The 27,776-nt window shown below is 37.5% G+C and overlaps 1 long non-coding RNA gene across 1 annotated transcript in view; it reads right to left on the reverse strand.

Annotated features, from left to right (window-relative positions):
- Positions 1-535: 535 nt before the first annotated feature.
- The window catches only part of LOC122673391, a 74,266-nt gene continuing 47,025 nt past the window's right edge, over positions 536-27,776 (reverse strand). The window contains exons 2-3 of the long non-coding RNA XR_006334672.1: positions 1,139-1,179; positions 536-740 (exon numbers count right to left, since the gene is read on the reverse strand). This is a non-coding gene — a long non-coding RNA (uncharacterized LOC122673391). The remainder of the gene's footprint in view (positions 741-1,138; positions 1,180-27,776) is intronic.

The raw sequence follows: 27,776 nt of genomic DNA on the forward strand, positions 1-27,776 counted from the left end.
CAAAGAAAACCACTCGTGGCCTCCAAAATTTAATGTATCTTTTTACCTCTGATTGGAGGAAATTAATGACATTTTATTCCAGCCATACAGATAAAAGAGAGCATAATTATTTTCTTAGTATTTGGATGTATTACCCTTTTCTATTCCATGCACTCCCACCCTACTCATAGCTTTTCTTAGCTAGCTGTGTTATATCTCCCTCTCACAAGGAGTTGAATGAATTCTCTTCCCCTCAAGATGCCATGAAAAAAAAAATCTGTATCCATAACTGACTTAGAGCCTAATGATCCAGCTCTCCTCTTTCCACTGTATACTCATGATGTTTAAGGGAGTAGACAGCCTTTCTTTTGAAGAGTGAAATTCTCTATTTCACTCTTAATAAATACATACTCATAAATAAAATAAATAAATACAAACTCATAAATAAAATACAAATATATTTTAAGCCACTTTACACAGGCTTCCTCATACACACACACACACACAAACACACACACCGACAAATAATGATCTCTGTGCAAATAACCACATTTTACTCAACATGAAAAAGCACATGAATTTTTGTTTGATATTCAGAGTCAGTCATTTGACCTTTAATTTCCATAGGGTATCTCCTCTGCAGTCACTTGACATTTCTGGCATTTATCCTTCTTTCTTTGATATGTCCTGGTTGGAATGTTTGTCAGATTCTTTTGTGCTGCCTTCAGCCGCTTTACTGGAGCAATGAACTGCATGCAGATCTATTTTGGAGAGCACAGAGCATGGAGGAGTTGAGCTTATGGGAAAAGAAGGCAAGTTTATGAAAACATTTTGATATATTTGAGGATGTGAACAGAGCTGATAGAGACAGTGTGAGCAGTAAAAGTGTCAATAGGAGAAAAGGGAAAGACAGAACAAAATACAAAGGCTTTACTAAAACTGTACTGTGTCCATTTCAAAATTTTGCTCAAGAAAATTAAAAAGTAATATATTTAAACAATATGGTTCTGAAAACAGTTGGAAATCTCGATAACTTTTTAGAATTCCAAAAGGTCAATGGGATTTTAGAGTGGAGGGCTATTTTTAAGATTATTATCTTTCTTCAAAGTAATCATAATTCACACTCATCTGAAGGACACAAATTGAATTTATTTCTTACCTGGACAAGGAAGAATTACCAGCAAAAGTAGTTTTCTTGTGCTAAACAAAGAAAGAAGCAAGACTGTTACAGGGTTGGGGAGAAGTGTGGACTTTATGTTAAATATAAATGGAGCACAATTTTGATTAGATATTAACAAAGGGAAAGAATTCCAAGTATAAGTTAACATCAAGTTTACCTTCCATCAATGAATGAGTGAATAAGTGAAAGTCGCTCAGTCGTGTCAGACTCTGTGACTCCATAGACTAACCCGCCAGGTTCCTCTATCCATGGAATTCTCCATGCAAGAATACTAGAGTGAGTTGCCATACCTTTCTCCAGGGAATCTTCCCAACCCAGAGATCAAACCCAGGTCTCCCACATTGCAGGAGGATTCTTTAACATCTGAGCCACCAGGGAAGCAGTTTAAAGGAAGCTACAATATTAAAATAAATGTGCAAAACTAGGTTGCTGTATTTGCTATGAAAACCCTGAGCTCAGAAGTAAATCAGGACTGGAGATGCAGAGAGCTAGAATAAAACTAAAGATGGATGGGAGGACAAAGTGATCTACAAGGCTCAGATTATCTAGATCATCATAGAATATTCCATTCTTGGATTTGAAAAGATCAATACTCTTAAGTTGAAGTTTTAAGGAAAAATTTATCTCATAGCTCACATTTCTTACATTACAAACGAAATGGGATCACAGAGAGTCAAGGAGGTTAAACATTGAGAAAAAAGCCATTAAAAAAATAATAACAACATCTAAAAACTACCAAAAAGGGAAAAGAAAAAGTATGTTTATTTTTTTGATGAAGAAATGAGTTTCAAGTTGACATCACATACGAAAGCCAGTCCAAGACAAAAAAATCATATCTAATTTAATGATATATCTAAGAATTGATCATTTAAAGCTGTAAAAATTACAGAAGTCCTGATTGAAGTATGAAAGAATTGGAAGTAATAATAAAAAAATTTTAGCATATATTTCATAGATTTTTTTTGGAAATATAGTCTTTTTGGAGAGCAAACTGATAATATATGTTTCAATTAAAAATATCAGATCTCTTCCACAGAATTATAAGTACATACACATTATGATATTTGCTGCAGAAGATCTACTGCAATATCTTCTGGACAGTTACATAATATTAGCAGTTAAGCATATACTCATCAACTGTAGAATGGTTGGACAAATTGAGGTTCAGCAATATCATTAAATAAAACCAGTTAGTTTTGTATCAGTTGATTTAAGATGTGTGACTGAAGGCAGAAATCAAGGAAGCAGTGTATGTAATGTAACCTCACATAGTATAAAATGACCAAAATTTTCTATGATTTTTATGATAGGGAACTAGAGAAGGCTATGAAAGATTTTATAAGAGATTATTAACTTAGGAGTTTGGGAGAAAGCTCAAAGAAATGAAAATCTTTAAAATTTACAAAATAGATTATAGCCATAAAATAGATGATAATATGAGGTGGTATACATGTACATCCATAGGCAATCTATGAAATATGAACCTTTAAAAATATTATTGGGGTTTATACCAGAGTCGTACCACCCCTGGTAGCTCAGCTGGTAAAGAATATGCCTGCAATGTAGGAGACCCCAGTTCGATTCCTGGATTGGGAAGATCCCCTTGAGAAGGGATAAGTTATCCATTCCAGTGTTCTTGGGTTTCCCTGGTGCTCATTCAGTAAACAACCTGCATGCAATGCGGGAGACCTGGGTTCAGTCTCTGGGTTGGGAAGATCCCCTGGAGGAGGGCATGACAACCCACTCCAGTATTCTTATGTGGAGAATCCCCATGGATAGAGGAGCCTGGCAGATTACAGATCATGGGATCGCAAAGAGTCAGACATCACTGAGCTACTAAGCACAGAACATACCAGAGTGGTATAATGTGTTTTGGAGTCTGTATACTGTCATCCTGCTTGTTTAACTTATATGCAGAGTACATTATGCAAAATGCAAGGTTGAATGAAGCACAAGCAGGAATCAAGATTGCTGGGAGAAATATTAATAACCTCAGATAAGTAGATGACACCACATTTATGGTAGAAAGTAAAGAGGAACTAAAGAATCTCTTGATAAAAGTGAGAGAGGACAGTGAAAAAGCTGGCTTAAAACTCAACATTCAGAAAACTAAGATCACGGCATCACTTCATGGCAAATAGATGGGGAAACAATGGAAACAGTAGCATACTTTATTTTCTTGGGCTCCAAGATCACTGCAGATGGTGACTGCAGCCATGAAATTAAAAGACCCTTGCTCCTTGGAAGAAAAGCTATGACCAACAGAGACAGCATATTAAAAAGCAGAGACATTACTTTGCCAACAAAGGTCCATATAGTCAAAGCTAACATTTTTCCAGTAGTCATGTACGGATGTGAGAGTTGGACCATAAAGAAAGCTGAGCACCAAAGAATTGATGCTTTCGAACTGTGGTGTTGGAGAAGACTCTCGAGAGTCCCTTGGACTGCAAGAGATCAAACCAGTCCATCCTAAAGGAAATCAGTCCTGAATATTCATTGGAAGGACTGAGGCTGATGCGAAGCTCCAACACTTTGGTCACCTGATGCTAAGAACTGACTCATTTGAAAAGACCGTGATGCTGGGAAAGATTGAAGGCAGGAGGAGAAGGGGATGACAGAGGATGAGATGGACAATTCAATAGACATGTATTTGAGCAAGCTCCCGGAGTTGGTGATGGACAGGGAAGCCTGGCGTGCTACAGTCCATGGGGTTGCAAACAGTCAGACATGACTGAACAACTGAACAGAACTGAACTGATATTTTCTTATTTTTTAAATATTATTTAAATGTTTCACCATGAGAATGACAAAGAGATGAAAGAAATGGTAGTTGTATAAAACCAATAGAATTTTTATAACCCACAATTGTAGTTTAGAAAAATATACAGACTTAAGAGATACCAAGTCTTAAGGGGCACTTAACCTTTAATGAGACAAAATTTCTTCCCACAAGTAGAAACACTTTTAAATGTCATGTCTTTATTTACCATACAAACTCTTTGCCTTTCGGGTTTTCATCTCCTATTACTGGCAGAGAGGAAACCTGTCTTTTTCAGGGCTGCAGGTTAGTGACCAGATCAGCAGGAAGGCTGCCTGTAACTGTATACATTTCCAGACTTTTTGGTCTTCCACCTCAGTCTACACTTCTGAGATCAAACACCCATGGATGAGAGAGTTTTCTATTTTTCATGAATTATTAATTTCCTTTTCAGAGAAGTCTGACAGCTCTCAAAATGATACATACTCACAGAAACCTATAGTTTTCTTTTCCTTTTTTTATATCTTCAAAATTAAATCCCTTGAAGGCTAAAGTTAAACTCTTGTCCTAACCTACCAATAACAAAAAATAAAGGATATAACGTTTAAAATATATAACCCAAGTAATATATAACTGACACATTCATCTTCCGTGTTATTTTCTCTTATCTCATGGGGATATTACTATTTCACAAGCTATGGGCAGTTGACATACCTAAATATATAGCTGCATGCATGCTAAGCTGCTTCAGTTTTGTCCAACTCTTTGTGACCTTATGAACTGTAGGCTGCCAGGCTCTCTCTCCATGAGATTCTCCAGGCAAGAATACTGGAGTGGGTTTCCATGACCTCCTCCAAAAGATATTCCCAACCCAGGGATTGAACCCATGTCTCTTAGGTCTCCTGCATTAGCATGTGGGTTCTTGACCACTAGTGCCACCTGGGAAGCCCAAATATATAGTTAGTGCAAAATAAATTATTTCACTTTATTATAAAAATTAAGCTCTTTGTAATCTAAGCTATTGAACTGAGACAAAAAATAATATTTTAGTGTATTTGCCTTGCTTAAATATTAGATTATTCTCAGTTTAGAGGTTTGCTTTCTTTAAGCATAGGGAAAAAATTTTTTTTCCTCTTGACAAGTCAGACTTCATAAAACAAAGCAACTTTTAATTTATCGGAAACAGATTATTATTATCCTGATTTAGTATCAAAGTAATTAATGGTAACAACAATGCATAATATCCAGCTAATAAATGTTATGCCTTATAAGGCACAGAGAGCAGTAAAACCTAACATGTTCCAAAGTTAAAGGAGACAAAGGAATGAAGGCCAATATGGAAAAATTTACTACTGCAATTATATGAAGTGACATGGATACGACTCCTGTCTCCCCTCCCTTACCTCAAAGACAAAGTAATTGCTGCCAATTTGCATCTTTTCTTTTTTAATTCTGTAAACCTCCCTTTTATAGAAAATATAAATATAATCAAAGAAGATAAGTATATGTGTCACAAATAGTTTGGGTTGCTTACTGAGGATCCTGTTTTTCTATTTAAAAATATATAAACTATAGAGACATTTCAACCCTGTTGATTATTTAAAGCATAGGAGTACTATTACTATATTAGAACAACTTCTTAGATTCCTGCTATATAAGCCTGAATTACAGAATAGCCAAAATCAAACCTCAATTTGATTCAAACTTTATACACTTTCAGCCATTTTAAAATATAACTGAGACATCTTTTGCATAAATGTCACTAAAGTGGTTCTGTCTCTCCATAAAACACAACAACATACACATGTGCACACACTCACACACACTGTTCTGTTCTACAACCCCTGTGGTTCCCAGCACACTTACCCCTCAAATATTCAATGCCATTAAAACTCTACCAAAGTTAGAGCAGTCTGATCTGAATTACTCCCTATGGCCCCTAAAGCCCCAGCAAGCATTCAGTTTACTTTAGATTTCCTAGAAAGTCCTTCATCACATATCCTCCAATCTAGAGATTTTTGTTCCTTCTTTTTCCCTCCATTCCATATTATTTTGCACAAACTATTTTGCTACTTGTGTTATAAATATTTGCTTACATTGAGTTCATCCTTTGAAGAAAGGTTCCCCATATTATCTATTTATCCTCAGTATCTAAATTCAAGAACACCTTTCATATAAAGTCAATAAATATTTGCTGCATTTCGTTGAAGTCTAATATCTGAATTCACACAGAAGAGAAGAACAATAACAAAGGCTTTCAGTGCTCATCTTTCCCTCATTAGTGAAATTTCCTAATATGTAGAATGTGCACTTTCCAATATTTCTTTACAATGGTATCTGGTGCTCTTTCCTCTCTTAGTGATGTGTCTATTAACGCATGGAATAATTTAGATGAGTTTAAAGTGTCTTGAGTATCATTTACCAAGTATAGCTTTAAGCAGAATGAACACTTTTCCAAAGGAACTACTTTAAAAAATTCTCTAGAGTAAATCAAGGAGGGTCCCTTAGTCCTTTATCTGACAGAATGACAGATTCCACTGAACCCATCACTGTTTTTAAGTGGGAAATTATTTGTTTCTCAATCATCTAAGTCCTAAAGCTAAAGATACTTGGACTGAAATTAGTTTACAAAAATGCTAGACTTTCCTTGTGATTTTTGGTACAATGGTTAGCATCAACTGTCATGCATACATTGAACATATAATTTAAGAGGTCTTAAAGAATAGCGACTTCTCTGGACTTTTGAAACAATCTTTCTACCTATTTTGGAATCCCCCTCCTCCTCCCCCCAAAAAGTTTAATAAAGAACAAAATGCCTTTAAGAATAGGCACATTGAATTTAGGACTGATTTAAGGGTAACACATTTACCCAATGAATGTTTAATGAGACTCTATTATGTGCTAGGCACCATGTTATATGGCAATACAAATTTAAATAGGACTTTATCTGCACCCTCATGGAGCTTAGGCACAAGGAAGAAGGGACAGACCATAAGCCAATGCAATCCTAAAGGAAATCAACCCTGAATACTCATTGGGAGGACTGATGCTGAAGCTGAAGTGCCCATACTTTGGCCAACTGATCCAAAGAGCCAACTCATTAGAAAAGACCCTGATGCTGGAAAAGACTGAGAGCAAGAAGAGAAGAGGGTAAAAGAGGATGAGATGGTGGGATGGCATCATCAACTCAATGGGCATGAGTTCAAGCAAACTCCAGGAGATAGTGAAGGACAGGGAAGCCTGGAGTGTTGCAGTCCATGGGGGTCACAAAGAGTCAGACACAACTGAGTGACTACACAACAACAAGAGTTGTGTAATATAATTTAAAATAAAAATCACTGCTTTGTAGCACTGATTAAAAGAGTTAGTGAGTGGCTGATGGGGAGTAGTGTTTTCAATAAATTGCTCAGGGAATTCTCTGAAGATGGAGTATTCCAAGAGAGAATGGAATTTAAATTTCAGATGCAAGAGGAGAAGCCAGCTAAGGAGGTTAGGTTATAGAAACTTGTGGGAAAGAAATAAGGAAATCAAAAGTTACTTGATGAAAGTAAAGCTTTTTAAGGCTTTTAATTATCTCAGTGTCTTAATCTTAACTATTAACAAACAGCCAAGAATCATCAGCTGTTTGATAGGAGTCTCCAATTAAGAGAAAAATGTGAAACAGAAAAAGGGAGGAAATAGAGAACATTCAGATAAAAGCAGAAGTAGGAGTCCTCAAAAAAATCAGTTGGCATTCTTACAGGTTAGATATTGCATCTAACATTATATACAAGAATCTTAGCACTATTTGGTTTATAAACTATAAGCATGTATTATATTATCAAAGAATCAAGAAATCCCTTTATATAATATATCAATAAGCAGATAGTCTTGACTTGTTAACAATTTTTGATGATAAATTGTGACAAAAGAAGAGAAAACAATAGGAAATAAAACAAAATGGTTCTGAATAATTTTTTGATAAAAGGATTTCTCTCATTTATAGACTAAAGTACTGTGACTCTAAGTACCAGTAAAAGCAATACATACTGCCATAAAAGTAATAAAGTCAGAGGTAGAGTGGGTTTCCTGAAGGTCAGAACTGCTGTCGCCTTGAATGTGCCTTCCTCTCTGTGATTCTTTCCTCTCCTGGCTGTTTCCTTCATGTGAAAAATGATTGATTTTCTGTGTCAACATTTTGTATTTACAGAATCCAAAGGAAAAGAGTCCTAGAGACTCTCTCATAAAAATGTAAAGGTAAGAATACCTTTCTCAAAATCTCCAGCAAATCTCTAAGGATGACTCAGTCACTCAATGGGTGAGAAGCTCTTTACTAAGCTAATGCCTTGGAAGGGGGCTGGAACTTGCCTTGAGAATCCCATAGACCGGACCAAGGATCCTGGCAGACTACAGTCCACAGGACTGCAAAGAATCAGACACGACTGAAGTGAGCAAGCACAGGACACACACACACTCTCCAGCTGGAGTTGAGTGTAGACCCGGGTTTCCCTGAGTCAGAAGGCTGTGTGGAGAGAGGTACTCCTAGGAGTAAGGGAAGCGGGGATGTCCATCTGAGTAAGGGAAAAGTCCATCTGGACCGTCAATTACAGTCTGCTCACTACCCTGAGACATTCTGTGTGCAAAGCATTTCAACCATTTCAAGTATGTGCTTCCATAGTCCTAGCCACAGAGTGGTTGCTTATAAAGTACTAGTTCAGTAATCAAATGGATAAATGGTAGACATAATAGGAAGGCTATATATAAGAACTTGCAAAATGATATTAGAAGACAAAAACATCCTGAAAATTTATATCTGAATTTAACTCAGTCTAATATACTGACATGTTTTCACTTATAGGACTGCATTCTATAAGATAGAATTCTTAAGCTCTTCTGCATGGGGCTCATTCTGCATGTGGCTCATTCTGCATGTGGCTCATTCTGCATGGGGAGGGAGACTACAGAATGGGAGAGTTTCTGCTGTTATCATTTCGTTTGACTTATTTAACCAACTATTTTATAATTCCAAATTAATGTGAGGTTTTATAAAGCTTGTAAACACTCTCTTAAATGACTCTCTAACTCTCAGAAATGGCAATTTTAAATTAAACAAGTTTTTTTTTTCTTTTCTTTCTTGTCTTTCTTTCTCTAAGTTGAGCTTTCTACATTACAAGACAGGATTAGCAAGAAGTCGACTTTCATTCAGATGGCTGGTTGTGTGAAATCCCTTTGTGCTTTATTTTTATTTCCAGTGTTTATATGACATTTAAGGCACCTTTGCTTTGTTGATAGATATTGAACACCAGTAATTGTACTACCTGAGCTAATTAGGCAACTAGAGCATGTTTACCATGCCTATCAATTTTCTGTTCAGCTGAATAGCTCAAAACCAGTTCATGAGGAAGACCCGTGTGAAATGCTTGCTTAATTGTGCATACAGGATTCTCTAAAGCTAACCAATGACCTCAATTAACAAACTGAGGTTAGCATTGTTCATTTCACTGTCCTTTGCAGCCTTCTACTTTCCCAAATCAAGCCTTTCTCTTTTAGAGAAACTTTAATGGGTTTGCACTAAGCAGAGACAATTGTCAAACCATGGAGGAAATTATGAAGATTTGGGTTTAACCTAAACCTGAGTAGTGCCACAAAGAACAAAACACTTTTAGCATGCTATTTTTCTTTTCAGAGTGCTTTAAGAATATGTGAATAGAGAAAATAGAACTTTATGTCTTCGTATCATGGACAGTGGATGTACTAGGATGTTAAAATGCTAGGTATTATACAAAACTAATATACAGTGACAGGAATGTACTCCCTTTGCAAACTTTAAATAAGCTATGCCATTATCCTGCACATTAACTCCATAACTTAAAAAATATTTTGAATATAGGTTAGATATTTTCAGTGGTCGAAACCTATCATTAAAAAGAGAAGGGATGGCATTAACACCTTTAATCTGAGTAGACTTTTGTGGGAAAGTTAAAAAGATATATTCAGATTTGTTTTTTACTTTTCATGTAAAACCTAACTTTTAACTAAAGACAGAGAGTAGCATTACAGAAAGAGAGGAAAAAAAAGAGTTAAATCTCCCAGTTCTTGGGAAATTGGGCAGCTACATATAAAAGAATAAAATTTGAACATTTCCTCATACCATATACAGAAATAAACTCAAAATGGATTAAAGACCTAAATGTAATACGGGAGACCATAAAAATTCTAGGAGAGAACACAGGCAGAACACTCTGACATAAATTGTAGCAGTATCTATTCCTGAGGCAAAAGAAATAAAAGCAAAATTTTTTAAATGTGATCTAATTAAATTTAAAAGCTTTTGTACAACAAAGGAAACCATCTACAAAACCAAAAGACAACCTACTGAATGGGAGAAAATATCTGCAAATGATATGTCAGATAAAGCATTAATATCCAAAATATATAAACAACTCCTACAACCCTTATGGCAGAAAGTGAAGGAAAACTAAAGAGCCTCTTGATGAAAGTAAAAGAAGAGAGTGAAAAAGCTGGCTTAAAACTCAGCACTCAAAAAACAAAGATCATGGCATCCAGTCCCATCACTTCATGACAAATAGATGGGGAAACAGTGACATACTTTATTTTCTTGGGTTCCAAAATCACTGCAGATGGTGACTGCAGCCATGAAAATAAGGCACTTGCTCCTTGGAAGAAAAGCTATGACCAACCTAGACAGCACATTAAAAAGCAGAGACATTACTTTGCCAACAAAGGTCCAAACAGTCGTAGCTATCATTTTTCCAGTAGTCATGAATGGATGTGAGAATTAGATCATAAAGAAGGCTGAGCACTGAAGAATTGATGCTTTTGAACTGTGGTGTTGGAGAAGACTCTTGAGAGTCCCTTGGACTGCAAGGAGATCAAACCAGTCAATCCTAAAGGAAATCAATCCTGAATATTCATTGGGAGACTGATGTTGAAGTGGAAGCTCCAATATTTTGGCCACCTGATGCCAAGAACTGACTCCTTAGAAAAGACCATGATGCTGGGAAAGATTGAAGGCAAGAGAAGAAGGGGGTGACCGAGGATGAGATGGTAGGATGGCATCACCGACTTAGACATGCATTTGACCAAGCTCTAGGAGATCATGAAAAACAAGGAAGCTTGGCGTGCTGCAGTCCATGGGGTCAAAAAGAGCCACGGACAACTGAGCTACTGAACAGTAACAACAACATACAACTCAACAAGAGAAACAAAAAAGACGATTTGATTCAAAAATGGGCAAGAAGACCTGAATAGACATTTTTCCAAAGACTTATAGACAGCTAATGGACACATGAAAAGCTCAACATCAATAATTATTAAAAAAATAAGAATCAAAACCAAAATGAGATTTCATCTCATGTCTGTTAGAAGAGCTAAAATCAAAAAGTCTTACCAGTCCCCTAAGGGGCAAGTAGGGTCTGTCTCCCCACTCCTTTTTTCATTTTTTCATACTTTTTTCCCTCCCTTTTCTCTCAAACAGAAACACACCCAGAGTCCTATTTTGAGATTTTTCCTCTCCTCCCCTTTCCTCTCTCTCTCACACACACACATACAACTATTCTGCTTCTCTCTGTGTGTGTCCCTCTCTGAGCTCCCCCATTCTCCCTCCCCCACCCCACTTATCTTCTCTGCGATCTGTGAGGATGCCAGCCCTGCCCAACTAGAGATGCCAAAAATGGGGACGTGCCTTCTTGACAGAGGACATGGGCCACATCCCCTGTGCCTCCCCACCCCCTTCCCCTACAGACTGTTTTATTACCACATAAGCAACTCATTTTAAACCAATAGACTCCCTCGGTGGGAAAAAATAAAAGTCTACAGATAACCATTGTTGGCAAGGATGTGGAGAAAAGGCACTCAAGTCCATTGTTGATGGTAATATAAATTTGTATAGTCACTGTTGAGAGCAGTGTGGAAGCCTCTCAAAAAACTAAAAATAGAACTAACTTATGACCCAGCAATCCCGGTTATTGGCATATATTAAAAAATAATACCTCAATGAAAATGGCAGCATTATTTATAATAGCCAAGATGTGGAAGCACCCTAAGTGTCCCTCTGCAGATGGAGGTGCCGTCTGCATCTGCATGAAACTTCTCACCCAGCAGGGCAGGAGCGGGGCCTACACAATCGTCAGTGATCGTGCAGATCAGCGCCGCTCTATGAAGGAAAGGCAGTGTGGAGCCAACAAATCTCAACCCAGTCTGATACGAGCCCAGCAGTCCTACAAGTCCTTGGTGCAGATGCATGAAAAACCGGCTGGTGCACACCCCCGAAGGGATGTGCTAACCCTAGAGCTCCGTCTCCTCCCTCCTCCCCACGCTACACTGGACCAATCATCTGAATGCTGTGTTTGGATCGCATGCTGCCTCTGTGGTTCCCTCCCTCATTTTTCCTGGACATGATGGAAGCTCTGTCCCTCGTAGGACAACGGTGGCTGTTCTAAATGCTAAGGAAAAGAAAAGCAAACAAAATTGTTTCAAGTACTCAAAACTGACTTACAGGCCAACCAATCACCTGCCTGAAAATCTTGCTAGCAGAAAATTCTTATAAAAGAACATTTTCATCCTCCTTATATTGCTGGAAACTGAGTTGTGTGCAACCAAGACCCGTTACCCGTGCTGTGTGTTTGTGATTTATTTTCTCTTATTTCACGTACATTGCTTTGTTTTTTTTTTGGAGGGGGGCGGTTACAGTGTATGATGGATGTGAATGAAAAACAATACATCTTTGGGAAAACAATTACAGTTTGTTAATTTGAATACATATATAATTTGAATACACATTATTACATTGTGTGTGTGTCTGTGTGTGTATATATATATGTATGTATATATATATATAAATAAACAGTGGAATATTACTCAGCTATAAAAAGAATGAAGTTCTGCCATTCACAACAATGTGGAGAGATTATTATGCCTAGTGAAATAAGTCCGAGACAGAAAAATACTGTATGTTATCACTTATATGTGGAATCTGAAAAGTAAAACCAAAGAATGTATACAACAAAACAGAAACAGACTCACAGATCTAGAAGACAAACTAGTGGTTACCAGTGGGGAGAAAAAGGGGAGGAAGAGCATGGTAATTGGGATTAAAGGGATTAAAAGACAAACTACTACTATGTCAAAATAAATCTGATACAAAGATGCAATGTACAGCACAGGGAAAATAGCCAGTACTTTATACTAATTTTAAATGGAGCATAATCTATAAAAATGTTGAATTGCTGTGCTATACACCTGAAACTAATATAATATTATAAATATTTAACTAAAGATTAAACTAAATGGACCTTAATTAAAATAAAAAATGTGAATAAAGTCATAGGATCTAACATTTAAAAAGTTAAATCTAATAAAATCAGACTGCATGAATAAGTTATTTTTGTTTTTTTATTTTTTTCCATTTATTTTTATTAGTTGGAGGCTAATTACTTTACAATATTGTAGTGGTTTTTGCCATACATTGACATGAATCAGCCATGGATTTACATGTATTCCCCATCCTGATCCCCCCTCCCGCCTCCCTCCCCAGCCCATCCCTCTGGGTCTTCCCAGTGCACCAGCCCCGAGCACTTGTCTCATGCATCCAACCTGGGCTGGTGATCTGTTTCACCCTTGATAATATACATGTTTTTAAAAATTAAAAATATTGAGTACAAAATTGGTCTTTCATATGCACAACTAAGTATGTCATAAAATCCTCACAATGTTCTATAAACCCACACAGGGTTATTCAACTTCCACTGCAAGCTCTTTTCTACTCTTGTTATAATGAGGAGAAATTGTGATGCCTTGGATGCACTCTAGAGAAAAAGATTAAAATATTCCCCTATCATCTTTGCACTATAAAAACAAATGCAACTTCATTTTTATTACTTCTTCAAATATGCCAAGAAGGCTTAACAAAACAGTATAATTAAATTATGGTGAAATTATTTCATTTCTTTACAGAGAAACAAAATATTCTGTAGAATATTTTGAAAATCAACAAAAGGGAAATATACAGTCCTATATGTCTCTTCTGAGAAAAGAAACAGAGAGTTTTTTTTTTTAAAATATTTATCTCCATTGCTTTAAATATTTCTATTAATTTGAAACAGGAAGTTGAAAACAGCAGTCTTTGTGTTATATCTAGGATATGATCATGCCAGTATTCATTAAAATTCTACTTTACTTGTTCTTGGCTGAGCACCAAAAAATTGATGGTTTTGAACTGTGGTGTTGGAGAAGACTCGTGAGAGTCCCTTGGACTGCAAGGAGATCAAACTAGTCAGTCCTATAGGAAATCAACCCTGAATAATCATTGGAAGGACTGATGCTGAAGCTGAGGTTCCAATACTTTGGCCACCTGATGCAAAGAGCCGACTAGTTAGAATGATTGAATGCAGGAGGAGAAAGGGACAATAGAGGATGAGATGGCTGGATGGCATCACTGACTCAATGGACATGAGTTTGAGCAACCTCCAGGAGATGGTGATGGACAGGGAAGCCTGGTGTGCTGCAGTCCATGGGGTTGCAAAGAGTCAGACATGACTGAGTGACTAAACAACAGCAAAATCCTCTACCTCAAATAATCTTTGTTGCACTTAATACCTCTAAAAGCTAGTTGACCGAACAGTGGCAAAGTAGAAAGCAATTTTACTCACTATTCACAACAGATCTTCCATACTTACTTCCCATTAGGAGGAGTATAATTTTAGAATATATGTTTTGGAGTCAAACAGACCCTGGCTTGAATTCAGTTTCTTCTTGTATAATCTCATGTGTTCTTTTCCAAGTTTGAATTTCTTTATATCCTTAGGATAATTATAATAAAAAGTTTCTCCTCAGAGTTTTGATTTTTGAGATGGTGTTTCTTAGAGAAGTGCTTCTTTTATGCTATCCACGAACCAAATATTATCTATCATTTTTCTTTTATTGCTATCATCATCATTTTTATTAATTCAAAATGAATATTGAAGTTACCCTCCCTTTCCCAGGAGAGCTCTAAATCACAAGAAATAAATGTGAAACCAATGGTGACTAAAAACCTGAGATGTGTAGCTATAGAGGTGTTTCTCAACCCCATGGGTACATCACTTAAGCAACTGTCTCCAAGGCAGAATAGTCTCATATTGTCAATCTTATACTCTTGTATAAAAACATACCATTTATAAAAAGAGTTCAAAAGCTATGAGTTTGTTCTAGTTCGTTCCTCCATGATAATATAAACTTATATCTCAACTAATTTTACTCTTTTTTAAAATTTTATTTTAATTACTAAGTCTCTAGAACAGCAGATCTGTTTTTAAAATTTATTTTATGGGTTAGCTCCAAGAGATCTATGAGCTCCCTGAAGTCAAGGCAAACACTGGTAAGTATAGCTACTTACATCGCCTCCTAGAGACACACTTGTCTTTAGCTGGTTCTTTCTTCATTTTCACTAGAGCCAGAGCAATTTTTAAAAATGAAAATTGCATTGGTTCAATAATACCAGTACCTCTGATTGAGCAATATTAATATTCTCTTAATTTTAAGATAAATATCAAAATCCTGGATTTGAACTTGAAGGCTCTAAATGGTTTGAATTTTATCTACCAAAATAGTCACATTTGTCTCTTTCCACTTTCTAAAACACATCATCCCTCCCCCTATCACAGGACCTTAATACATGCTGGTCTTTCTGCCAAAATACTGACTCCTCTGATCATCAACACACTCTAATTCATTCTTCAGATATCACGACATCTTTTCAATCAAGAAATCTGTGGAATAAAGGCATAAATAAAGTCTGACACCATGCTGACAATAGTTTATTGTTTGGTTTAAACAGGAATTTTTAAATATTTTGTTGAAATTCTTAAAAATTGAGATTGTACTGAGATTTTAATCTTAGCATTTGATAATATCTTTCTTTAAACCAAGCCTATTATTATTCTCTTAATAATTTATCTTAAATATGTTCATTAATTTAATTAATTAAAACAAATATATAATTATGTTAATATTTCTTTACCTAGTTTGATAAAGATAAATAATTTTCAAAATGGCATGGAAAGGCAACTCTTCCTTGAAAACTAAAGAGATTCGTGTCTCTTAGTATTTTATATCAAAAATATATATTACAATTTATCTAGGTATAAACTTCAAACTTGATGTTAGATTTCCCACAATGCAAAAATATTACTAAAGAACAAATCAGAAAATTCACAGAACTATTAATATATAATGCTATAATACTTTTAAGAAACAGTAATTTAGTTGCTAAACTAAAAAAAATAATCTTGAGAGGCAAGTAAAATATATAGACTTACTAATTTATTCAAAAAACTTGATTAGAAAAAAGAATCTAAATGGGGAACAATAAGCAACATTGGTGCTATGCAATGATGCATATGAAAAATTGGCTTAGAACACTTGAGGGAAAAATAACACTTTAGCACCTGATGCAATTAAAATCTACTTATTTCACAAAATCTTATTTCTTATTGTTTTGCTTGATCAACTTTCTGCCTACCTTTTTCCCCTTAAGAAACAAAAAGCCCAGCTGAACATTTTAATACCAACATTAATAAAGTAAAATAAATAATTTCCTCTAAATGTTATTTCATTGTTGAGTGAATTCTTGTGTTGAGTGATTTCTATAGCTTTTGTAAGAGTTCCAATCGTGTAGCTTATGACTGTTCTAATCTTAAGGTCTTTTTAGATTTTTACATGATTAATCAGAAGACCAGATTCTTTCACCTCTTCCCATTGTTAATTGTGGATTGATATTTGAGAAAATGATAAAGTAATGATAAAGCTGAAAATAGAATATTTTGGACTTAAAGCATTCTTCTTTTAGTAACATGAAAAAAAAAATAGCTTGTTGCTTTGATACAAATTTTGTATTTTATATTCTGATATCCTTAACTCAGGCCAAAATTTCACACTGCATTCCAAAAAGCAAACTTACATATCAGTCTTTAATAAAACAGTATAGAACAATAAAATGACTTCAAGACAGATACATCCACCAAGTGAGTTTTCTGCATTTTGAAGCATGTTGAGACTTAAGGCAATATTCTGCAACTTTACCTAACTAAGCTTTTTAAAAGTATAAATGTATTGATTAGTAATCAACTTTCAATTCTAATGGAGCAAAAACAAATTCTTCATAGAATTCCACTTCCAACCTTAAACTTAAACTATATAGGGCTAATGCAAAAATTATAGCAGGGCTTCTCGGGTGAGAAGCTGTAGTGGTAAAGAATCTTCCTGTCAACACAGGAGACTCAAGAGATACAGGTTCGATCCCTGGGTCAGAAAGACTCGCTGGAGAAGGAAACGGCAGCCCACTCCAATATTCTTGCCTGGAAAATTTCACGGACAGAGGCAGGCTATATAGTTCATGGGGTCACAAAAAGTTAGACACGACTGAGCACATACACATACAATGCAAAATTATGCTCAAGTATGTTTCCTGCTGGGCTTCCCTGGTGATTCAGATGGTCAAGAATCCGCCTGCAGTGTGGGAGGACCTGGGTTGGGAAGGTCCTTTGGAGGAGGGCATGGCAACCCACTCCAGTATTCTTGCCTAGAGAATCCCCACATACAGAGGAGCCTGGCAAGCTGCAGTCCATTGAGTAGCAAAGAGCCGGACAATTCTGAGCGACTAAGCACAGAACAGCACACATTACCTGCTAGGGTATCAGAGTCATAAATTGTTTTATCAGTTTTTGTGATGGCTCTAATCTTTAAACCCACCCTTTATACTCCTTTTGTGATTCTGGGACTGGGACTGCTTTGTCCTCTGGCTTGTGAATTCTGTAAGTCTCTACCAATATAAGGTACCAGAAAAGTACTGGAAGAATTAAGGTAAAAGAAGGTACATATTCCTTCCTGTTTGTTTCTTGATCTTGTTTTCTGCTTCTTGCTGCTCTATCACCATAGCAACAACATTTCACCCTGACAGTAATATTCCATTTCAGCAAAAGCAGTTGATTTCAGTTTGCTGTTTCCAAACACTTTCAGGATCAACCTGACGACACCTCCTCAGAGATGTCAGCTTCATTGAGTGAGCAACAACTCTTGGACATCTTGAGTTTCACCCACCTGAGTTTCAGGCTCTGCAGATTCACTACTCCATCTCCAATGTTTTAATAACATCAATCTTTCCCTTGCCCCAGCTTTAGGATAAAATCACCTTCCAGTAGCTACTCTCCCTGATGCAGTAGTGTGTAAGCTTTCTCTTTCCAGTCTTCCAATACCTGGTATTACATCTTTATATTAAATATGCCTGATTAAAATGAAAATCAAAGAGAAATAACAATGAAAGCTACTGTAGTTTCTATCTCCAGACTGGACCCTGAGTGATACATAAGTCTTAATTACAGATTAACAAATGATTGTTTAAGTCCTTTGGCCAACATGCATTTGTTTGTGAAATCAATGTGTGAATTCTTACTCATTTTTCAGCTGAACTTCAATTCCTCAAGGTCATTGAAAAAGAAATCAATATTGCACTTAAACACTCTGGGTTCAGTTTTTTGGTTTTTGTTTTTGCTTTTTAAGAAAAAATGAGCCACTCTTAGCATTACTCAAGGAAAAGTGGTTTCCAATACATTTTGTTTGCCTTCTTATATACTCAAGCAGTCTGAATCAACAACAACCAAGACTTTTATTTCTAATTCTCTACTCCACTGACACGTACTTATCTTTTAAATCTATTAATTACCCATTAAATATGCTCCCATATGCATGATGGATACAGTAGCAACAAATCTCAGGATTTCAAACAGAGAGGTGAATTTTCCCCAAAATTATTGTTTCTCCAAACTAATGTCACAAGGAAAAGACCTTTGTCACTGTACAAAGACTAAACTATTCTTTCTCCCCTCACACCAAAATCTGTTAGTATGTGCCCACAGCTATACTTAATAGAAACTAAGGCAGACGCCACATAAGCAAAACCACAGAACCACCCTGGAGCCAGAAAGGACCAAGAAGGCGCTAGTCATTTGCCCTGAACTGGTTCCAGCCTGAGCAGGAGGGCAGTACCAGAGCAGAAGAGACTGAAAGCTGCCTTTGCTTCTAAGATGTTAGGATCTCCACCCAAACAGAGGATTGCACTCTGTGAGACAAAATTAAGCAGCATGCAAAGGAGCCCAAAGGACTGTGCACGCTTCAGCTGTTTCTGGCAATTGCCTCCCTTTCCCTGAATTCTGATGGTGTACTCATCTCTTGAGGATTACCGTGAGAGAGTGGTAAAAAATCTGTCGGCCAATGCAGGGACACAAGAGACAAAGGTTTGATCCCTGGGTCAGGAAGATCCCCTCAAGTAGGAAATGACAACCCACGCCAGTATTCTTGCCTGGGAAATTCCAGGGACAGAGGAGCCTGGCGGGGTACAGTTCATGGGGTCAAAAAGAGTCAGACACGACTGAGCTGACAGCACACACAGGCACACTAATCTCTTACCCTTCACAGGTTTTGCACTTCCCCTCACCAGCCCCCACCTCACCACGGGAGGAGGGGTCTTTAGAGCAGGAGATCACCCTGCCCCATTCCTTGTTCAGTGAATAGTTCCTGCTCTGCTTTGCAGAACCTGGACTCTCCTGCATCGGTGCCAGAGGCGCGGGATGAGCAAAGGACCTAGCTGGGGTCCACCCGGTCCCAGAGCCTCTGTAACACTAGGACTAGGCGGAGTAACTCTCTCCTGGGCTTCCATGCTATCAAGTATATATTCCTATACTTGACTTTTCTGCTCTGTGAAATAGACTGTCAACTTCCTGAAGATAGAAAGCTTTGTTAATACAATTCCTACTGATAATAATTCAGTTACCACAATGCCAAGCATGCAGCAGGCTTTCAACAAAATAGAGGATGAATAAATGAATCAATGAAGACACGATCCTCTTGTACTACAAGGCTTGTCTAAACACCTGCCATGTCTAAATATTTCTGTGATCTGAACAATAGTTACTAGTGCTTCCAAAATATAAGCTAATCAATAACCTAATTTCTTATTGTGTACACCTGCAATTTTTGTCACAGGACACCTGCTGAAACTCATTCTCTAATGTAAAGTATTCTAGAAAACTTTGGAGTCATTAAAATGATTAAATTGTGTTTGATTTAATTTAGTGTTAAGTATATTCTATTGTTTTCTAATTCTTTGGAAAAATGATAATCCCTCTGTACAGTGTATGTGATAATTCCTTATTAATTAAAAATCTGTTTAACAAGGACAGCAAATTCCCTCTCTACAATAGATAGTACAGAACTTATTCTATAATAAATTCCCTCTCAAAGTTCTTAAACTAATTTTATCTCAAGTTCTCTTCTAAGATGCTTTGGCTCTATCAAATGTTATAGAGGGCTTCCCAAGGTGGCGCTAGTGGTAAAGAAACTGCCTCCCAATGCAGGAGACTTAAGAAACGCTGGTTCAATCCCTGAATCAGAAAAATCCCCTGGAGGAGGAAATGGCAACTCTTGCCTGGAGAATCCTGTGGACAGAGGAGCCTGGCACACTATTGCCTATAGGGTCGCAGACATGACTGTAGGACACAACAGAAGCAACTTAACTTGCAAACATGAATGGTTGTAGAAACCATCTGGTACAACTCTCTCTTGATTTCTGTGTTCATGATGTCATTTTCCACCATTAAACTTAACTACACTTTCATCACTATAAGCATATTTTATTATATTTTTCAACTTGCTGTTTGTTCAAAACCTCAGGAACTTCCCTGGTGAAATCTGAAATGGGGCCCTATACTGGAAGAACAAAGAGAGACCAAAGAAAGAATCAAGCCACCCCAGATGGATGGTAGAGTTTCCATAAGCAAAGGAAGTGACACCCTAGGTTTGTCTTGGGTGGCAACAGCAGGATGACTAGATCTCTGACCGCGCCTGCCAGAAGCTTAAAGTTTAAGTAGAGGTCTTAACTGGATTCGGTCTGGAATACTCCAGATGGTCTCAACAACACACTGTTACCTCAGGGCGCTGTCCCTGAGGCAGATTCTATTGTAGGGAAAGCAAGCAGAATACATATTCCAAGGACAGGGGTGAGAAGTCTTAGATGCCCAGGTCAACCTGCGGCCATGTCCTCTCAATGACTTGGAAATACTTTAAATGACTGGATATCTTTTTTTACTAATCATCTTCCTAGGATATATATCTTCTCTTCAGAATGGAAAGCTAAAGGGTCCTCGTTTTTGCTATGACTTTAATATATCATGAGAATAAATCTTGCCAGAGAGGTTAAGTCAAGTCCTTAACTTTGGAGATAGCACATTTTTACTTCAGTTAAGGGTGTACTACCTTTTACTTATTACCAGTGTTGTTGAGAAGATAAAACAAGATGATTCATATAAGTCTGCTTAGAAAATGACCATACAAATTTAAGGCAGATGAAACCTTCCAAATATTCAGATTCAGACTTTCCAGAAATAACGATATTCAGTCTCCATCGCTCCTCAGCTCTATATAGTGATTTCTCTGTGGTTACTCTGAGAGTTTTTTGTTTATGTTCTCTAGTTGATTCTGACCGTGATCAAATTTTGTTTTAAAATATTTCTAAATGACCTTGAGATTCCTATGGGACTCTTTTTACACATATACACAGACTTGAAAATTCTTCCCATTCAATTGATCAGCCACAATTTCTCTATAATAAATTCCCCCTTGAACCCCTATGTTTTGTTTCTTTTATTAACAACAACATACCTCAAAATCTCAGGAGTTTTTGATACTTGCTGAATCTCATCATTCTCCTCCTACTTTCTTTTGAACCTATGTCTGAATTCTATTCAGACATTTACACTGCTGTTCCATTAAAACTACCTTTGTCAAAGTCACCTATGATCACTCCATATCTAAATACAGTGGAAGATTATTATTGGTCATTACACTCATCCTGGAATTTTCGTGGCTCATTCAGCCACTCTGATACACCATCAGCATGTGAAAGGAAAGTGAAAGTCGCTCAGTCATGTCCCACACTTTGTGACTCCATGGACTATACAGAATACTGTATATTCTGAGGCCAAAATACCGGAGTGGGTAGCCTTTCCCTTCTCCAGGGAATCTTCCCAACACAGGGATCAAACCCAGATCTCCCGCATTGCAGGCAGATTCTTTATCGGCTGAGCCAGAAGGGGTAACTACTAAATATATATGTTCAGCCAGGATATTGTGGATTCATGTAACCAGCTATCTAGCCTACATCTCCACTCAGATTAATAACTGAGTTCCAAAAGCATAACATAGTTCAACATGGAGCCTGTCCTGATGGTGCCTCTTCTACTCTCCTTAGACAAAGGCAGCTATATGTTTCCAGTTTTCCAACCCAAAAATCTTGACTGCATCTTTGTCCTATTTCTCAAATATCTGGACACTGTCCTTGCCAGTTCTAGCCTCCAGGTGGTGCAGTGGTAAGGAATCCACCTACCAATGCAGGAGACACTGGCCTTGTGGGTTCCATATCTGGGTCAGGAAGATTTCCTAGAAGAGAAAATGGAAACACACTCCAGTATTCTTTACTGGAAAATTCCATGAACAGAGGCTGCTGGTGGGCTATGGTCCATGAGATTGCAAAGTGTTTGACAAGACTGAGCACACACACACACACACACACACTCAAAATAAAACCAGCATCAAGTCACTTCTCATCACCTCTGTGGTTAACACCCTAGGCCAAGCTCGCAGTATCTCAATAGCATTTGATTCATTTTTCTACTTGCAGATTCACCCTCCTTTAATCTATCCTTAACAATAGTAGTGAGGGGAATTTTCCAAAATGTAGGTCATACATGTATCACTAGCCTACACAGAACCCTTAAATAGCTTTACATTCAGAGTGAAAGACAGTATCCGAATACTGGTAAGCAAAGCCCTATGTGATCTGACCCCCTATTGCTTCTCTAAGAGCTCATTTCTTACCACTTTCCAGTTGTTCATTCTGTTCCAGTCACACTGGCCTCCTTGCTATTCCTGTACTATGTTAAGTTCACTTCTGCCTCGGGACACTCACAGTTGCTGTAAGTTGTGTTTGAAATCATCTTATGGATTACACTTCCATTTCTCATGCTTCCTTTCTGAAATGTCACCTTAGGAGTCAGACCTTCCCCGTTCACCTGGTAAAATGTTCACCTAACTAAGGGCTCTGTCTAATAAAATCATCCTGCTTTTATTTCATAACTTATCACTCATCATATGTTTTATTTATTTGACTACCCCTTATCTTCCTAGACTAGAATGAAAGTTCTGTGTGACTGAGGCCATGCTCTCTTTCATTAGCTAGTGTAGTTTCATCTTCCAAGAGGCACTCAATACATAGTATTTATAGCACATAATAGGAACTTAATAAATATTTCTTGAATATCTAAGGTAGGATTGAGAAAATAGAAACTTTAAAATGTATCTAAAACATTGGAAACTGATCTATTTGCCATAAATATTAGTAATGTCCCCCTGTAAATAGGTACATAGTCTGTCTTATAAAGTACCTTCATTCTGTGGACATAAGTTAAAATATTAAAAGGATTGGATATCTAGAAGAGAGAAAATATAATACTGAAGAAGACTTTCTTTGCAGGGTGTGCTGAACTAATTGCTTCTTAGCATGGAAATCACTTTTAAAAGTTTCACAGAGGGAGACTAAATGCTAAATACACAGGTTAGGATTTTGACTAAGATCTGAAGTTTCATTCAGAAAAGGGAGAATCCTGCACATGTGGAACAAAGGGCTTTCACATTAGGAAGAGTTCTATGGCTAGGAAACGTGAATGTAAAATGAGAAAAACCCTTGTTTTCCATAGAAGCTGATGCTATGAATATACTTATACTAAATATTTGTTGCATTCATTATTGGTTTAATTATAGTGACAAAACCCCATAACAAGATCCTGGTATATAACAGTAGTAAATGGAAGAATACTGATCTTTAAAGGGAAAACAGTAACGATATAAAACTGGCTCTATAGTGGCTGTACTAGTTTGCATTCCCACCAACAGTGTAAGAGGGTTCCCTTTTCTCCACACCCTCTCCAGCATTTATTGCTTGTAGACTTTTGGATAGCAGCCATCCTCACTGGTGTATAATGGTACCTCATTGTGGTTTTGATTTGCATTTCTCTGATAATGAGTGATGTTGAGCATCTTTTCATGTGTTTGTTAGCCATCTGTATGTCTTCTTTGGAGAAATGTCTGTTTAGCTCTTTGGCCCATTTTTTTATTGGGTCATTTATTTTTCTGGAATTGAGCTGCAGGAGTTGCTTGTATATTTTTGAGATTAATCCTTTGTCTGTTTCTTCATTTGCTATTATTTTCTCCCAATCTGAGGGCTGTCTTTTCACCTTACTTATAGTTTCCTTTGTAGTGCAAAAGCTTTTAAGTTTCATTAGGTCCCATTTGTTTATTTTTGCTTTTATTTCCAATATTCTGGGAGGTGGGTCATAGAGGATCTTGCTGTGATTTATGTCGGAGAGTGTTTTGCCTATGTTCTCCTCTAGGAGTTTTATAGTTTCTGGTCTTACATTTAGATCTTTAATCCATTTTGAGTTTATTTTTGTGTATGGTGTTAGAAAGTGTTCTAGTTTCATTCTTTCACAAGTGGTTGACCAGTTTTCCCAGCACCACTTGTTAAAGAGGTTGTCTTTTTTCCATTGTATATCCTTGCCTCCTTTGTCAAAGATAAGGTGTCCATAGGTGCGTGGATTTATCTCTGGGCTTTCTATTCTGTTCCATTGATCTATATTTCTGTCTTTGTGCCAGTACCATACTGTCTTGATGACTGTGGCTTTGTAGTAGAGCCTGAAGTCAGGCAGGTTGATGTGGGAATGCAAACTAGTACAGCCACTATGGAAAACAGTGTGGAGATTTCTTAAAAAACTGGAAATAGAACTCCATATGAGCCAGCAATCCCACTTCTGGGCATACACACTGAGGAAACCAGATCTGAAAGAGACACGTGCACCCCAATGTTCATCGCAGCACTGTTTATAATAGCCAGGACATGGAAGCAACCTAGATGCCCATCAGCAGATGAATGGATAAGGAAGCTGTGGTACATATACACCATGGAATATTACTCAGCCGTTAAAAAGAATTCATTTGAATCAGTTCTAATGAGATGGATGAAACTGGAGCCCATCATACAGAGTGAAGTAAGCCAGAAAGATAAAGAACATTACAGCATACATATGGAATTTAGAAAGATGGTAACAATAACCCTATATGCAAAACAGAAAAAGAGACACAGAAGTACAGAACAGACTTTTGAACTCTGTGGAAGAAGGTGAGGGTGAGATGTTTCGAAAGAACAGCATGTATATTATCTATGGTGAAACAGATCACCAGCCCAGGTGGGATGCATGAGACAAGTGCTTGGGCCTGGTGTACTGGGAAGACCCAGAGGAATCGGGTGGAGAGGGAGGTGGGAGGGGGGATCGGGATGGGGAATACGTGTAAATCTATGGCTGATTCATATCAATGTATGACAAAACCCACTGAAATGTTGTGAAGTAATTAGCCTCCAACTAATAAAAAAATAAATTAAAAAAAAAAAAAAACTGGCTCTATTTCTTTTGCCAGAAGAATATTTTCTGGAATTTCAAGCCTGTGTGGTTGAGCTCATTGCTTCCATATTTTCAAAATGTCTAAGATCATGTACACATCAAGGTGTGAGTAAGGACAGAATGAGGCAGCAATTTAAAAATAATAAGTGATGAATTTGTATCCCTTCAAAATACAAAATTTAGCTCAATTCTAGAATGCACAGTTCTGTAATGGATTGTTGTTCAGTCGTTAAGTCATGTACAGCTCTTTGTAACCCCATGGACTGCAGCATGCCAGGCTTCCCTGTCCTTTACTATTTCCCAGAGTTTGCTCAAACTCAAGTCCATTGAATCCGGGATGCCATATGATCATCTCACTCTCTGTCATCCGCTTCTCCCCCCGTCCTCAATCTTTCCCAGAATCAGGGTCTTTTCCAGTGAATCAGCTCTTCGTATCAGTGGCCTAAGTACTGGAGCTTCAGCTTCACCATCAGTCCTTCCAATGAATATTCAGGGTTGATTTCCTTTAGGATTGACTGGTTTGATGTCCTTGCTGTCCAAGGGACTCTCAAGAACTTCTCCAGTACCACAGTTTGAAACATCAGTTCCTTGGCACTCATCCTTCTTTATGGTCCAGCTCTCACATCTGCTTTGGACTACTGGAAAAAATCATAGCTTTGACTATATGGACCTTTGTCAGCAAAATAATGTCTGCTTTTTAATACACTGTCTAGGTTTGTCTTAGCTTTTCTCACATACATAAATCAGTTATTTTATCATAACTTTTATCATAACAAAGTTCATTTAAAATATTCTTAGAATTCTAAACTGATTCAAAATATTTACCAACTAAGTGGAGCTTCCCAGGTGGCACTAGTGATAAAGAACTTGCTTGCCAATGCAGGAGACTTAAGAGACATGGGTTCAATCCATGGGTCATTAAGATCCACTGAGTTAGGAAACGACAACCCACTCCAGTATTCTTGTCTGGAGAATCCCCATGGACAGAGGAGACCAGCAGGCTATAGTCTATAGAGTCTCAAAGAGTTGGGCACAACTGAAGAGACTTAGCAGACATAAATCTCATGAAACTCATAATGCCATTTAATTGCTGAGAACTGTAAAATTCTCAGTATAAACAACACTGTCCAACCTTTCTGTGCTATGAGAATTAAGTTCTACTATAGCTTCTATTGGCCCAAGACCCTGATCCTTGGAAGATCATGCTCCTCCATCCCACTTAAAAATATATACGTGAGAAAGCTCAAGACTGCTACAATGGTTAATTTTGGCTAATTGCCTGCAATGCAGGAGACCCCAATTCAATTCCTGAGTCAGTAAGATCTGCTGGAGAACAGAACGGCTACCCACTCCAGTATTCTGGCCTAGAGAATTCTCTGGACTGTATAGTCCCTGGGGTCGCAAATAGTCAGACACAACTGAGTGACTTTCACTTGCACTTGCACTTACCTATCATCCTGACTGGGCCATGGAGTGCCTAGATATTTGGTGAAGCATTATTCTGGGTATGTCTCTAGGATTGTTTTTGGATGAGATTAACATTTGAGTCAACAGACTGAATAAAGAAGTTAGTCACTCTCCCTCACATGGGTGGCCCTCATCCAATAAGCTGAAAAGAACAAAAAGCCTCACCATTCTGGGAAAAGAGGGAAATCTTCCTGCCAGACTGCCTTGAGCCAGAACATTAGCTTTTTCCTGACTTTGACTCAAGTTGAAATGTTAGCTTTTCTTGGGTCTTGAGTCTGCTGGCTTTAGGCTGGAACTTACACTATCGATTCCCCAGTTTCTCAGGCCTGGATTGGGACTGGAAGCACCCCTGGGTCTCTAGATTGCCCACTGAAGACCTTGGGCCTTCTCAGCCTCTATACTGATGCGAGTCAATTGCTGAAAATAAATTATGTGCTTGTGTGTGTGTGCGCGCGTGCACGTGTTGTATCCTTTTTGGTCCTGATCCGCTGGAGAGCAATATTACAACTGACAGAAGAATTTACTCTTTATTCTGGCCAAAACCTGACTATAGGTCTTTGACCTTCCTTTTTCAGAGCAGTTCATTTAGCAAACTTTTAATTATAAATCCTTCCTCTTCCCTTCAAGATGAAAGTTTTCTGCCATGCAGAAATGTCTCCGTAAGAACGTGGGAAACAAGTGCTTTGAAATGAGAACCTCCAGGGAGACAGCTCTCTTGTCTCCTAGTTCCCATGGGAGAGTAGGAGCCTAACTTTGGTGAGTGCCTTATCCAATTTACAAAACAACCTTATGTCCTAAAGATATTAAAAGTACGTTTCTCCTCCAGATTAGTGCTAATTAACAAGCCCTA

This window comes from Cervus elaphus, chromosome 17 (assembly GCF_910594005.1).
Source record: "Cervus elaphus chromosome 17, mCerEla1.1, whole genome shotgun sequence".
NCBI lineage: Eukaryota > Metazoa > Chordata > Mammalia > Artiodactyla > Cervidae > Cervus > Cervus elaphus.